The following is a 16697-nucleotide window of genomic DNA, read 5'->3' as shown; positions in this document are numbered from 1 at the left end:
ACAAGAAAGTATTTGAGGAACCGAAAAAAAGAAAAGAAAAAGTAATTCACTATCAGTGGTGGGGTGGGCCCATAAAAGATGACTCTTTTTCTCTCTTTCTTTTCTTTGTTACTAAGTAATTGATTTGAGTGGGTTGAATTGATAAAATTTTGAGGGTAGTATAAAAGATTTTAGGGCGAAAAACTACTTAGTATTTTAGTCTGATAATATCATCAGACATTATAAATTTATAAATTGAAATCCTAAGAATAAAAAAATAAAATAAAATAAAATAAAAAAAGAAAAGAAAAGGGTAATGGATTCGATGACTTGTCTCTTGCTTTTCTGTTCGCTAAGCCATACTTTTGTTTCAGACACCGTAGAGCTCCTTCTACTGATCTACAAGCAAAAGAGAAAACCGATGAGCTCAGTTTCTTCTAAACCATGGCTTCAAGAAAGCCTTCTTACCTGAACAAAGTTGGGCTTCCAAAATCCATTACCGCTCATGAAATTAATATTTTGAATATGTATTTTGTTTTAAAATTAAAAAAAAAAAAAAAGATATATTCTATATTAATTTTATTTTATAATATTTTTTAAATTTTTCTTATTTTTTTATTATTTTAATGAAATAATTATAATAAATATATGTGTATAATTTATAATTATTATTTTTTATAATAAATATATTTTTAATAAAACTCTATAATAATTATATATATTATATTAATACATATATAAAATATTCTCTAAAATTATCTTACATAAAATATTATAATTAAATGATAGGATGAGTCTCTATACTCATAACTATTTTCTCTTTTTTTTTAACCATTTCTTCGTTGCTAATTAATGGGCCACTTGTTTCTCTTTAATTAAATACATTATTTACGCATCATCATATTGTCTTGCTTGATTTTTTTTTTCTCAAAATATATAAATATATATATATATATATATATATATATATATATATATTTGTATGATGGGTTGGTGTGCCGGTGATGGAATGACTCCGTAGATTCATGACTATTTTGTATTTTCCTTATATTTTTAGAGTCTTTTAATGGACCACTTGTTTACACGTCATCATTTGTCTTTTCTCTTTCAATTAAATATGGTATTTACGCATCATCATTTTATCTGTTTTTATTTTTTTCTAAAAAGATATGAACAAAGTTTCTCTCCAAACTAATTTGAAGAGAAACTCTTCAAATTTATCATATATTTTTACATTGAGTGAGAAATTTGAAAATCTAACCGCTGGATTGCATGTTCTTATTATATCCTCCATGCTTGAAAAATTTCAAGAAGATCAAAGATCAATTGCTATGTTATCAAATAAATGTTAAAATTTCAATTTTTTGTAATCTAAAATTGTGTATAAAAAATAAGTTCATTGATCGAATAATAAATAACATCTGAATTAAACGAAATTTGACATACATATTAAGAACATAAGGAATATAAAATTCAATGGTTAGATTTTCAAAATTTACACCCAAAAAAGAGATATATGATAAGTTTAAAGAGTTTCTCTCCAAACTAGTTTAGAGAAAAACTTTATTCAAAATATATAGATCCTTTTGTTTGATGGGTTGCTGTGTCGGTGACTGGTGGGGTGGGTCGGATGACTTTTTTTTATTATTCTTGTGTTAAAATGCGAATAAGTCCTCTAAATTTTAGATTTATTCAATTAAAATCTTTTCGTTAACTTTTGTTAAAAAATTTGAAAAAAAAAGTTAGAAAATATTTTTCAATCATTAATTAAAATTTTTAATTTAAAAAATTAAAAAAATATTAATTAATTAAAAAATTAGCCACAACATATAAAAAAATTAATTGAAAAACTTTAGTTAAATAAACTTAAAAATTAAAGAGCTGAAATGAACTAAAATAAAATTAAAGAATTGAGATAAAATTTTAAAAAACTTAAAGAACCAATTTTACATTCTAACATAAGAAGAATAATAAATAAATAAAAGTCATCCGGCCCACCCCACCAGTTATCACCGACACAGCAACCCATCAAACAAAAGAATATAAATATATATATATATATATATATTTTAGGAAAAAACCAAACCAGACAAATGATGACGCGTAAATACCATTTTAATTAAAAGAGAAAAGACATATAATGACGCGTAAACAAGTGGTCCATTAAAAATTTAAAAGACTCTAAAAAAATTAAGGAAAATACAAAATAGTCATGAATCTACGGAGCCACAAAACAAAATATTTATATATATATATATTTTTTTTTTTTTTGAGAAAAAAAAATCGAGCGAGACAGTATAATGATGCGTAAATAATGTATTTAATTAAAGAGAAAAAAGTGGTCCATTAATTAGTAACTGAAATGAAATTTAAAAAACTTAAAATGTGTAAGCAAAAAAAAAAAAAAAAAATTTAAATGTGTATATTAACTTTTATTTATTTATTTATTAATCTTTTCTTTTCTTTTCTTCGTTGCGAAGTAATGGAGCGATGACTTATCGCACTTACACTGTCATCATATTGTTTGATTTGATGGGTTGGTGGTGGGTGGGCCATACCTTAATGGACGGATCACGTTGTTCAGCTTTAGCTTTACTTTCTACATCTTCAAAGCAACGAAATTTCCTGAAATTATCGTCTTATTAAAAATATAGCCATTGTTACAAACGATCAGGCCACTTCTGTTCCTAACCCCTCCGTGCAAAAGAAAAGCGATGAGCTCAGTTTTCTCTAAACCATGGCTTCAAGAAAGCCTTCTTACCTGTTCGAACAAAGTTGGGCTTCCAAAATCCATTACCTCATGGCTCATGATATTAATCCTTTACATCTCCAGCACTACAGCTACAATTTTAATTGTTCTTCCGCAAGTAAACGTGGACGGAAATCGAGTTCCAGTCTTCTTCAGAGGCCGGCCGACATACTACCGTAAGTTTCTAGTCTCCACTCTGTTCGCTTTTATGGGTGCCTTTATTGCCCTGATAATCCAAGACAAGCCAAGAGTTGAAAGACTTTGCAGGATTACTGCTATGGCTTTCATGTTGTCATCAGTAGCAATAGTTTCAATTCCCCTCCTCTCGTTAATGTAGAAAAAAAAAAAAAAAAAATTCCAATGAGGCTTATCTTTGTTTAGCGAAGATTTCAGGCCCATTTCTGGAAGCTATGTTTGCTTGTTCTTTTTTCATTTTGTTATCAATCTTGCCATCTGCTGTTGGATTTGAAAGACAGTACTGAACGAATTTCAGATTTGTGTAAATAAATGCTATTGTTGTTTGGAAGATTACGTAAGAAATGCCGATAATTCATCACATTTACAATTTCAAATGCAATTTGAGTCATTGACAACACTTAAATAATTATGCAAATTATTTGAAGCCTTGGGAATTATTAAACTAGTTTGATATATATGTCATATCAAAATTTGGATCGGAGAAACAAACATGATACATGATCCAACAAGCACTATGCAATTGACAAAGTCGAAAAACTGAAACAAAGAAACAGTAACTAGTTCTTGAATCTAACACTCCGACTGGTTGCTAGATTAATTCCAGATGCTTCTCCAACATAAGGACCAACAGGTTTCTTGATCTCCTGCACCTGCCTGATCCGCCTATTCAACTTTTTCTTGTGTTGTTCCTTGCATAAGAGAGAGATTATTTACTAAGAGTACTCGCATCAATTTTTTCTTGTGTTGTTCCTTGCAAAAGAGAGATTTTTTACTGAGTACTAACATCAGTCTTTATATGAAAGAAAAATGCTTATAATTTACACCATTTTACCTAAAAATAACTTACATTAGTTCATGTATAATTATATAAATTTGCATATTTGCTACATTAACCATGAAAATTTACTTAAAAGACAATTTTTTTTTCCAAACTCTAATTCAACGTTAAAATCTAAGAAAGTTTTTTTTTTTTTCCCTAAGGTGAGGGGAAAAAGGGGGGTAAGTTACTGTGTTTTGGGAGGTTTCTATTTCAGTATTTTGTAGGAGTGGAGTGGTTTTTACAGTTTGGTGGATGATGAGTTTTTGTTTTTATTTTTTGAAGAGAGAGAGAAGAAGAAACAAGTCTTGTAAAACAATTTAAAATATATATATATATATATATCCGATTTGATGGGATTGCACGTTTATTTGTTGTCGGGATGAGGCTGGTAGTTTTCCTTCCGAAAAACTAAAATTTAGGACCAAATAGTTGGGAAAAAAAATTTACGTATTACAAATGCAGGTGTAATTCTTTTTTTCTTTTATTTTGGAGGGGGGTGTTAAGCAAGAATTTCCTCTAATTCAACTTCACATTTTTTCAATTGGAGCATCTCTCTTTATGTAGATGTAGTTATGCAGTTGTTTTTGGTCAAAAAAAGAACACAAAAATCAAAACAAACAGGCTTGAGATTTCCTTTCAAAGAACAAAACTGATTAAATGCAATGCACGAAATTGCAAACCAATTTCCTTACTTTTTGCAATTCATCATCTTCATCCTCGTAATCATTAATACCCTGTAAGCAACATTAGGACTACCAAGTGGGAGAGAATAAAGATGCAAACAAAAATGCCACTGCTTGCTACATGCTTATACAGAAGAGAACATATTTACAAAATAAGAATTCTGCCTTAACATGTTTGTTTCAGTTATGCAGAGAGATCTATTTAGTTTTTTTTTTTTTTTTTTTTTGATAGGTAAAAACAGTATAGAAGAGATTTTGCATAGTTTTCACCTATAGAAGGCTCTCTTAAAATTCACAATTCTTTTTATCAATCTTTTCCAAGATCCTTTTAATGTTAACAACAATTATATGCTTTCACAAAACTAAACAAAATGTAAACTTAATCCTAATGCACACATGACAAGGATTTTTATTCAACTAAAGTTTTTTTTAAAAAAAATATAAGTAACAACATTTAATTGAAAAAAAAAATTAAAGTAAATCCTACATTACTCTTAACTAGAAGAATCTATTTAAATTTACAAAGCAACTATTACAACTTGATATATAAGGGGGAGATAAAACCTTGAGAACAAAGGTATCCCATCATCTGAATCCACAATATTACCATTCGCATCTAGCGGAATAATATCCCTCTGCCTGTGAACTGCAAACACAAATAAACATTAGAAAACCCATCAATGTTTCCCAAAAACTAAAACAATAGCACGAATGCAAAATAAGTTTGTCACTAACTCCATAACATCGAAACTGTAAGCAACAGAAAAACAATAAATCAGAGGGCTTAAATATGAAATTTAAATAAATAAAAATAATAAAAAATAAAAAACATCAAGCTGAGTGTACTAAAATGCTCTCAGTCACATTGAAAAAATATACGCCAAAATATATTGTTTGTCTCTGAACTTTAACCCTTGAAGTTTAAAGTGATCACATTAGTCCCCAACAAACTGGAAGTGATTGCTTTAATCCCCAACAAATTGAAAGTATTGGCTTTTAATCCCTAAAATGCTAAAAGTGATCAATTTTAGTCCTTGAAAACAGAGTGATCACTTTTAGTCCTTAAAAAACATAAAGTAATCGCTTTTATGAATTGATGATGAATTATTTTTAGTTTGGCCAGGGACTAAATGCGATCACAAGACTAAACTTGCTAGTGAACTAAGCTTCACTGTGTGTTTAAGCCAAAAATATAAATAAAATACTAACTGCACAAATTATTCAAACCCATCAACTTTTTTCTCTCTTTCTCAACTAAGAATACTACAAACACAAAAAATAAGTGAAGCATCGATTTCCACAACATCCAAATTGTGAACAGCAGCACAAAAACAATGAATAAAGATTCTCAAATTCCTGTCTCCAAGTTCAAGTCTTTATCAATTACATAAAGAATTGGAAAAAAGAAAAAGCAAATGAGCTTGCTTACAGGCATCAATTTCATCTTCCATGTCATCCAAGGCAACACCACGGTTGTGTGAAAAAACTCTTAGGATTTACGATCTTTCCTCTCATACCCATTGCTGCAAAAATTCAATGAAGTAAAATTAATAAAATTAAATTAACAAAACCCCTACATCATAAATTCCTAGTTCTATTTATTTACATAGCTTAAAGGGGTTATTAAAAATAAGGTAATATGAATACAAGAAAAGTATTACCTGAAGTGAAAGGTGGTGGAGAGAGTAACAGAGAGTTTTATGGTTTGAAATTATAGAGTTGGTCGAAAGCAGAGGTTGGTAATGGGTAGAGCGTGGGCTGGGGGTGTTGGTGGTGGGAGTGATTTGCTGAATGAAGGAGAGACTGGGCGGCAGCAACAGTATGAAGGTGAGGGGTGAGGTGAGTGAAAAACAAATGAAAACAGAGAACAAGAGTGGCCTGGCTTAATACAGGAAAACCAAAACCAAAAACCTAAAAAAGTGTTCAAAGACCTGACCAATTGGTCGGTTTGGCTGGGTTCAGATTCAGGCTCGACCCAAGTCAGAGGAAGCATATCACCTGCAATTAGGTCAATAAGTCCTATGCAATCCCTGCAATATAACAGCTGGTCAATGACAAGGTGCCAAATAATTAAAATAATTCACATCACATACTGATCTATTGAACCCCAAACACAATCATCACGAATTACTATCCTTCGATTATAGAGTAAAATACTATTTTGATCTCTAAATTTTAATAAAAACTTGTTCTTATCCCTAAATTAAAAAATTAAAAAAAAAATTCTTTTTTCATCCTTCAATTTTGTAAATAGTTTTTTTTTTTTTAAGAGTTTTTTAAGAGATAAAAATATGGATAAAGAAAGAACTTCTTTCAATAGTTTAAGGATTAAAAAATATATCTTTTTAAAACGTTCGAGGACATAAATAAAATATTTTCAATAGTTTAGGGCTTTATCAGACTTTGAAGCCCTGGAACTAAGGATACCATCTTCTTTCAATCTTTCTTCAAGGGCAGCTCTTACTTTTAACATTTCCATGCTTTGAACACCAACTTGATCACTCTGCCATATTTTAACAGTTGCACATCAGCCAAATTGCAGCAACAAAAATTTATGTTAAAAGAAAAGATAAATAGGGAAATGGCCTAGATAAGGCAAAGTAGCATAAAAAGAAGCATGTAGCAGACTCAAAATAGTTAGGATTTATCTTAGTTGTGTTGAATTGAGTTAAAAAAGAAAAAGAAAAAATTAAGCTTAACAAAAATGATTGATATCAGTAAAGAAACATGAAAAGCATCAAACTTAGAATCTCAAATTTGTGATCACATCTCCATCAAGAATATTTCACCTGGCAATGCATTTTCCTGCTTTGTTCTCATTACCCTTCAAAGGTTCCACGTTTTCCAACTCAGCTGTGTAATGAGACTGCAGTATTAAATGAAAACTAAGACATGAACTAAAAAGAGAACCACATGAAAACAAAGCATGTATTACTAAAGTTATAGAAGTACAAACAAGCATATTTTGTCGTGAAAAAAACTACCACTGTTGTTTCTTGGGTTTCGGCTGAAGGATAGGGCCCCTGATCTTTTGTGAAAGAATCACTTGATAATGTAGTAATCTCTCTACCCAACTTTACTACCATTCAATCCCTTGATTGTTGTCCAGGAACTCCTCAAGTTCGGATGGAAGATTCCAATCAAGTTGTTTTGTCTGTTAGTGGAGCAAACATTAAAAAGAAGCAAGTTGTCAGGGAAACCAATCCACCTCTGAAATAACAAACCAGTATACCTCAATGACAGGAACTGCTATAATCATCTTTGTGCAAAAAATGTGAGGAAAAATATGGGTAGAACACAGGTACTCATATGATCACAGAGGTTAAACATGACACATATAAAGCAATTTGATAGACAAATAATTCATTTTTTCCCAATTATTAACCAACTAGACCAGACCAATTTTAAATGATAAGCTTAGATCCTATCCACATCTTTTTGAAATTTACCAAAAATATATGGTGCATACCATATCAGATATGAAAGTACTTAGTTTTAACTTGTACAACCATCTATTGCAGCTATGTTGGCATCGTTTTTTTATTTTTAAATTATATGCAGTTTTCATCAAAAGCAATAGATAGGCAAACTTAGAGACAACTTGATGGCCAACATTCAACAATTGTCCTCATCTGGAAATACACACACACACATTAATGTAGCAATTAAAGCATGAAAGTTTTAGATACATATCTACATGTAAGTTTCAGAAGCAACAGCCATCTATATAATGTTACAATAAATCCTAACAATGACTAAGATTAGCAACATATTTTTAAAATTCCATTATACCTGGACACTTATTTCAAATTTATCAAAGATGAATTAGTTTTAGATAGTGCATTATAATTTGGATCTTTCTAGCAGTAGAAGTCGACCTATCGGAGTGCCAGTCTATCAGAAACTGCAGCCTTACACTTTTTAGTTATAATAAATGAAGTGAACCCCAGAAAAAAGACATGTTACCCCTCCTTTTGCTAAACCATTTTAAGTGGGCTGCTGGGTTCTTAAGGCATTCTCTGGCCCAACAAGTAATAGCTCCCCCAGCAAAGAGGTGATCCAGCTCTTATACTCCAGGTTGCAGGAATTACATAGATCACTCAAGGACTAAGTTATAAATTTAATTTCCAAGGGATTGACTATTATTCTAAACATGGTAAGGCAGACAATAATAGTCACAGTGCACCAATTTAACTAATTTGAGAGGGGAACCTGATTCCTGAAAGAGACACAGAAATACAAAACATGTGTAAAAATATTATTCTACCATCAATAGAGAAACATAAGCCACATTGTGTACACACTACGCATGTACCAACTTTTTTAACAGATTAATAAAAACAAATTATTGTTTTAGGACCACAACACTTAATTGTTATAGTAAATAACTACCTACTTATCAAATAATAATAATAACAATAATTTAGCATTTTGATGGAGAAGAGAAGACCTTATCCAATAAGCTCTTGATCTCTACAACGTGAGCTAGCACAGGATGATCATGAATGGGCTGCCCTTCAGACTTGAGGAGATAGAAAGTTATAGCTTAGCAATACAAGAGCAAAAGAAGCTGCTCCACCTTCAAATAACGCACTCGTCCTTCCATCATGATTTCCTCCTTTTTAACCTTCTTACAACATGAAAGCATTTACAATGCTGAATGCTAAGAAACCAATCAATAGAATTTATACATGTTATGACCTTTTATGTGTGTGTGCGAGTGAGCAAGCGAGAGAGAGAGAGAGAGAGAGAGAGGAGGGGAGGAGAAACCGGGCATAAATGAAAATTGGTGCGAGGACTCTGGCAGGATGTACAAGGTGAAGATTAGGACCACAAATATATGAACCCAGTTGGGAGAACGTAATGAGTCAGATCTACAAGCATTTTAACATTCAAACATTTTAAAATCTTTTGAAAGCTAAAAAATTTTCGAGGAGCATCACATATCAAAGAGAAACTTATTACCAACCCCCTGCAGATACCACAGATAAACATAGAACAAAACATAATATAAGGCCCTCAAAAAGGAAAAATTCAGAGCTAACCCTATTATACCTCTTATTTTCTAGCCTATTTCCCACCAAACCAAACCCTAAACACTCAAAACAGAAGTATTACCAGATCTGCCCCCAACAGTTCTAAATCAGATTTTGTTTGTTCCCCCTTGTCCTACGTCAACAACCTATGTGAAAAATTCAATGCCTTCATAACAAAATAACCACATTATAAATACATCCAATTAACGGTTAACAAGGCTCAAAATTGCAAACAACATGGAGTAGGGGGCAAGATGAGGAGCTCAATAGAAACAGTCTAACAGAAGAGGATGTGGGTGGAGGAGCTCTTAACAACCACCACAAATACTAAACATCTTTAGATTTTGCAGCACCAGATGATTTCATAGAACCAAAGCCAAATGTAATATGATAACATCTTAGGGAGCCACCAAGTAAGTAGTTAATATAACATATAAGGGCACTACTTATCCTGAAAGACTTAAACCTATGAGTTTAGGCCCAACTATGTTATATTAATCACTCCCTCTTGACATTTTTATTCAATGTGGAACTTCACTCACACATGCATTCTCAACACACATTCTATTAAATGCAAGTCCCGCCTCTAGTAACTAGATGGAACACCTTTTTTTTACATGCGCTTTTTTTACTACTTATATTGGTGTTATTCTTTGTCTTCCTCTAACCTTTTTGCTCCCTTAACTTGAATCTCACCGGTGCATTACTTGCTGTCTTTTGAATGACCAAACAATCTCACAAATCTCCCTCATCTTTTCATCAATATCGGCCACTCCTATATTTAAAGGGGATTTCCTCATTTTGAATCTTATTTTTCCATGTATTTCCACTTATCCAAGCTACAAAAATCCATTAATCTAAAAAAATTGTCAACCCAACTATCTCAACACCTTCAGCTTCACTATGTATGGTGAATAATTGTTGCCCACTTGACATCAAGCAACAATTGCTATAATCCAACGGTATTTCAAATCAACTTTTAAAAACTTCATTGCAAGTACAAGGCCCACTAATAAATCCCCTAGACACCCTTATTTCCATTCTTAGAAAACCCCTACCCTTCCCCACCCTTCAAAAATAGATTGAATTTCTTCATATAGTTGAACCGAGTTTTTTCTATAGATAATATAATTGCAAGCACAATTTTTCCACACAATTTGGAGCTAGGAAAGCATAGGTAAAGGGGAACCTCCATAGTTGAAGGAAGCAAAATAAAACTGCAGACCCATCAGCAAAAATTCTTGTGGCATGTCATATATTGTTAATTTGAAATAAGAAGAATGGATGGGCCAATCTGGTTACCCCATCATGTTGAAAGACACAATAAATCTATTGTGCAGTTTGTTATTAGTTCCCTTCATCAGATTTCTACAAATTCTTATTCAACCTTTGGTTTTCTCTAAGAGAGCTAGAATAGCTCAGCAAGACAAATTTCTATGTAAAAGCACCACACACTAGATTTCATCTCTAATCATAAACTTCTTAAATTTCTAAGACCACCACCACCTTTTTGAGCTCTGGAATGGCTGTTACTTATGAAGCTACAAAACCTTTCTCCTCATCATTCTTTTCTGAGTATTGCATTTCAACCTTGATCAAAAAGAGTCAGCTCAAAAATATAACACACAAAAAAGTGCAGAAATATAAGAATTATACAAATAAAAATTGAAAAACCTTACCTATATAAAACATCCATTTGTTCCTCTTCTGATAGAGCACTCAAATCTTTCTTAACCTCCTCATAAGCTGCCCGTGTCATCTAAGGCTTCTTTTATCCCAGGAGATTTTTTCCTGCTTTTTCTTTTGGCTGACATTTCCTGTACAAGCAACGATGTTGGGCTATGTGTCATTCAAAAGAATTAACAGTCCATTTGTCCATTTCAAAGTAAAAAACAATAAAATATGGATAAGAAATGTATACTGGTAACATATTGGTGTTATACGTGCAAAGGGAGTGAACAATCTGTGGATCACTTATTGCTTCATTGACCAATAGCTTCTGAATTGTGGTGTATGGTATTCAAGTTGCTGGGAGCTTCTTGGGTGATACCAAAGTCAGTTGTGGATTTGATAGCCTCTTAGAAAGGTTATTTTCATAGACATCAGGATATTGTTATTTGGAAAGCCATTCCTCATTGTTTGAAGTGGTGAATTCGGCAGGAGCAGAATACTCAGTGTTTTGAGGACAGTGAAAGATATTTGCCTGATATTAAGCTGTTTTCTTTAAAATGTTGTTTGAGTGGATGTTAGTTGTGGGTTCTCCTTCTTTATGTTCGTTATCTAATTTTGTTGATATTTGTAATCTGTGAGATTGATTGTATATTTCTTGTACACTTGGGTATTTGCTTTCTATCAATAAAATTTACTTATCAAAAAAACACAAAAGAGGATAACCCAAGCTTGAAAATAAAGACCAAAGGATTAACTTACTTATCTTTGTACTTCTTTTTTCATTAACAAGGAGAGAATATTGAACCCTCACCTCTACAGTTAATTCCCTATCACTCAGATCACTCCAATCTTCATTAACATCATGGCCAGAGTCTTCATTTGTATAAGATTTTTGCATCTGTAATTTCAAAACCACTTCCTCCTCCCTCAAAAGTCCCTCATCATCACTTGATTGTGCCTTCATCAGAAACAAAAAGGTTAGAGCAACTACAAAGATAACCTCAATTATATACATATGATTGCCTTAAGAAATTAGTTTATGAATAAGATAGTTGTCAAAAAGGCAGAAAGCGATTGCCACTGAAAAATATATATTAAATACAAAGGGGAAAAAGGTGAGAAGGGATGTGGAGCATGATTGGAAAAATAGTAAATACTATTCAAATCATCACCTCGTAATCAGCATTATCAGCATCATAATATCCCTTCTTTTTTCCACCCCATAGAGGCTCTTGTTCTTCCTCATCTTCATGCATAGCATCCTTGACTCCACCAAATTTTTTCCCGTAAATATTTCAGTGTCCTAGCCACTGCAGACAATATGCATAATTAATCATACGAAACATTACAACAATTGCTGTAAGAACCAAAGGTAATAAAAATTGTGAGTTTTTTATGTAAGAAAATATGTAGAGAACGATTTAGAACCCATCCCCACCTTCCCCCCACAAAAAAAAAATAGAGATTCTCATCAGAGTCCGTGCTCTCATTTCAGCCAAGAGAATACCAAGTTATGAACCTAGTACATACCAAAACTTACTTGCAAGTGCCCCATAATAATTCCAAAAATAGCCTAATACAATTAGCCAACTTGAAAAAACCCTAAATTACACGTCGGAGATATGTAACCCTGGTGCAGGATTAAAATTATGATTACTTTTTCTTAACGAGTTCATTTACTTGTCCCAAAAAATAAAAGTTAATACGCATGAAACACAATGACATAGAGAGTTGGGTTGGTTTGCAATAACATTGATTTACTACGAAGCTCGTTGTTTTATTACTACTTTGTGTTTTGCAAATTTTTTTTGATAAGTAACATAAAGAATTTTATTAAAAAAGCTAACCAAGTACATTGGAAGTGTACTACAGTACCCAAATCAAGAACCCAACTTACAACAATCAATATGATTGGGGAGAGAAAAACAAGAATAAAATGGCAAAACTATTCCAATCAAGGAGAGTACGGAAAAAGAGACTTAATGTCAAGAAAAGACCGTTCACAATCCTCAAAGCATCTAGCATTCCACTCCCGCCATAAGCACCAAAACAAATTGTGTTTTGCAATTTGAAGCTATCAAACTTTTGTTTAATATTCATAATATGCATCTACATCAATATTACAGGCTCTTGTACAGAATAATGGTATTTTTTTTTAGAGCATCTCACTTAATGTAGATGTAGTCATGCAGTTGTTTTTGGTCAGAAAACAAAACAAACAACTTGAGATATACTTTCAAAGAACAAAACTGATTAAATGCAATGCAAGAAATTGCAAACCAATTTCCTTACTTTTTGCAATATCTCCAGTTTCATCATCTTCATCCTCGTCATCATTGATATCCTATAAGCAACATTAGGATTACCAAGTGGGAAAGAATAAAGATACAAACAAAAATGCCACTGCTTGCCACATGCTTTTGCTCAATCAATCAAACCTACAAAATAAGAATTCTGCCTTAATATGTTTATTTCAGTTATGCAGAAGATATTTATATAGTTTTTTTTTTATAGGTAAAAATTATATAGAAGAGAATTGTATAGTTTTAACATATAGAAGGTTCTCTTAAAGTTCAAAATTCTTTTTTGCATTCTTTTCCAAGATCCTTTTATGTGGCGTTTAGTACGGAGAATCCACATTACTCCTGGCATTCAAATTCCTAGGAATGTGATTTATTGCAATCTGGATGCCTAGGAATGTAGCTATTCCTATGTTTGGTTTCATTAGGAATGGTTTCATTAGGAATCTCTTGAGATTCCTAGAAATGTGAAATGATAATGTTTGGTTTATTCCAAGAAATCTTAAATGAATTATTTATTTTTCTCATTCTATCCTTAGATTTGAACGTGAACTATCAAGTCCTTTAAAAAAAAAAAATCTTCCTCTAAATAAATAATGAAAAACAAAATATAAAATATTAATAATTTGTTGAGCAAAACACACAACAGCAAAAGTGAATACCTGGCAATAATGAAGGGTCCCCTTTAAACTTTTTTTCCCCACACATGAAACCTAAATAGAACTTTGTTAAAGAATATATCAACAAAGTTGTCTATCCTATTTATGCTATTTTGGCGAGAAAAGATAAAGATAAGGGAAAAGATATTAATGATTTGTTTTATATTTTATCTTAATTGCTTAAATGATAAGGAAAAATGGTTAAAATTGTCAATTTATAAAAAAATACAATTTCCTTTAAAGATGGGAATCTGGATACCCACCTATTTTAAAGGAAATCCACACTCCTACTGAGAGGGGTTTAAAGGGAGAATCCATATTCTCCTGGCATCTAATTCCCTGGCGTGATTTGCAACCAAACATGGGAATCTTTAAACATTCCTAAGGGTCCCCTTCAAACTTTTTTTTTTCCTACACATGAAACCTAAACAGAACTTTGTTAAAGAATATATCAACAAAGTTGTCTATCCTGTTTATGCTATTTTGGCGAGAAAAGATAAAAATAAGGGAAAAGATATTGATGATTTGTTTTATATTTTATCTTAATTGCTTAAATGATAAGGAAAAATTGTTTAAATTGTCAATTTATAAAAAAACACAATTTCCTTTAAAGATGGGAATCTGGATATCCACCTATTTTAAAGGGAATTCACATTCCTATTGAGGGGGGTTTAAAGGGAAAATCCATATTCCCCTGGCATCTAATTCCCTGGCGTGATTTGCAACCAAACATCGGAATCTTTAAACATTCCTGGGAATCCTAAAACATTACTCTGTACCAAACGCCACATTAATGTTTAAAACAGTTATATGCTTTCACAAAAATAATCAAAATGTAACCTTAATCCTAATTCACACATGACGAGGATTTTTATTCAACTAAAGTGTTTTTTTTATAGAAGTAACAACATTTAATTGGGCAAAAAAAAAAAAAAAAATCCTACACTACTCTCAACTAGAAGAATCAATTTTAAAATTTCAAAGCAACTATTACAACTTGAAATAAAAGGGGAAAAAAAACTTTTGAGATCAAAGACAATATCACCATTCGCATAATAATATCCCTCTGCTTATGAACTGCAAACACAAATAAACATTAGAAAACCCATCAATTTTTCCCAAAAACTAAAACAATAGTACAAATACAAAATAAGTTTGTCACTGACTCCATAACATTGAAACAGTAAGCAACAGAAAAACAATAAATCAGAGAGCTTAAAAAATAAAAAATAATAAAAAAAGAGCATCAAACTCGGTGTACTAAAATGCTCTGTCACATTGAAAAAATATAGGCCAAAATACATTGTTTGTCTCTAAACTTTAACCATTGAGCAATTTCAGTCCTTGTAGTTTAAAGTGATCACATTTAGTCCCTAAAAAACTTAAACTGGTTGCTTTAGTCCCCAAAAAACTTAAAGTGATAGCTTTTAGTCCTCACCAAACTGAAAGTAATCGCTTTTAGTCCCTAAAAAGCTAAAAGTAATCAATTTTAGTCCGTAACAAACTTAACGTGATGGTTTTTAGTCCCTAAAAAACAAAAAATGATTAATTTTAGTCCTTGAAAACATAGAATGATTGCTTTTAGTCCTTAAAAAATATAAACTTCAGAGAATAATATTTCTTGCGAACTAAGCTTCACAGAGTGTTTAAGCCAAAAAAATAAAAATAGTAACTGCACAAATGATTCAAAACCCATCAACTTTTTTTCTTTCTCTTTCTCGATTAAGAATAGTACCAACACAAAAAATAAGTGAATCATCGAATCCGCAACACAAAAACAATGAATACAGATTCTCAAATTCCATCTCCAAGTTCAAGTCTTTTTTTAATAATTACACAAAGAATTGGAAAAAAAGAAACAGCGAATGAGCTTGCTTACAGGCATCAATTTCATCGTCCATGTCATCGGAGGCAACACCACGGTTGCGTGAAAACCTCTTAAGGTTTATGACCTTTCCTCTCTTACCCATTGATGTAAAGATTCAAAGAAGTAAAATGAATAAAATAAAATTGGCAAAACCCCTATATCATAAATTCCTAGTTCTATTTATTTACATAGCTTAGAGGGTTTATTAAAAAATAAGGTAATATGAATAGAAGAAAAGTATTACCTGAAGTGAAAGGTGGCGCAGAGAGAGAGAGAGAGAGAGTTTTATGGTTAGAAGTAATAGAGTTCGTCGGAAGCAAAAGATGAAAGGAGGGTTGGTAATGCGTAGAGCGGTGGCTGTGAGTGGTGGTGCTTTGCCGAATGAAGGAGAGATTGGGCGGCGGCAACAATGTGAAGCTGAGGGGCGCGGAGGGTGGAAAACAAATGAATACAGAGAGAGATTTTTTTTTTTGGGGGGGGGGGTGTAAGGGCTTAACACGGGGGAACCAAAAAATAAAAAAAACCACGTGTGTTACTATTGATTACACAATATTATATGTACACTTTTATTTTATCTACAGTATTTTCAAAAAATACAAACAACAATATTAGAAATCTCCTTTTAAGATTCTACTATGATTTAGATATTGTATTTAGCTGTTATTCTTTAGGTTATTCTTTTTAGATTCTACTATATGGATTTTTTCTCATGGGATGGAAATATATTTGTTAGTT

The 16697-nt window shown here is 31.8% G+C and overlaps 1 pseudogene; it reads right to left on the bottom strand.

Annotated features, from left to right (window-relative positions):
• Positions 1-3410: 3410 nt before the first annotated feature.
• LOC115964991 lies at positions 3411-16065 on the bottom strand (annotated as a pseudogene).
• Positions 16066-16697: the final 632 nt, after the last annotated feature.

Source organism: Quercus lobata, chromosome 10 (assembly GCF_001633185.2).
Source record: "Quercus lobata isolate SW786 chromosome 10, ValleyOak3.0 Primary Assembly, whole genome shotgun sequence".
Taxonomy (NCBI): domain Eukaryota; kingdom Viridiplantae; phylum Streptophyta; class Magnoliopsida; order Fagales; family Fagaceae; genus Quercus; species Quercus lobata.
This window is presented reverse-complemented; position numbering and strand designations above follow the sequence as displayed.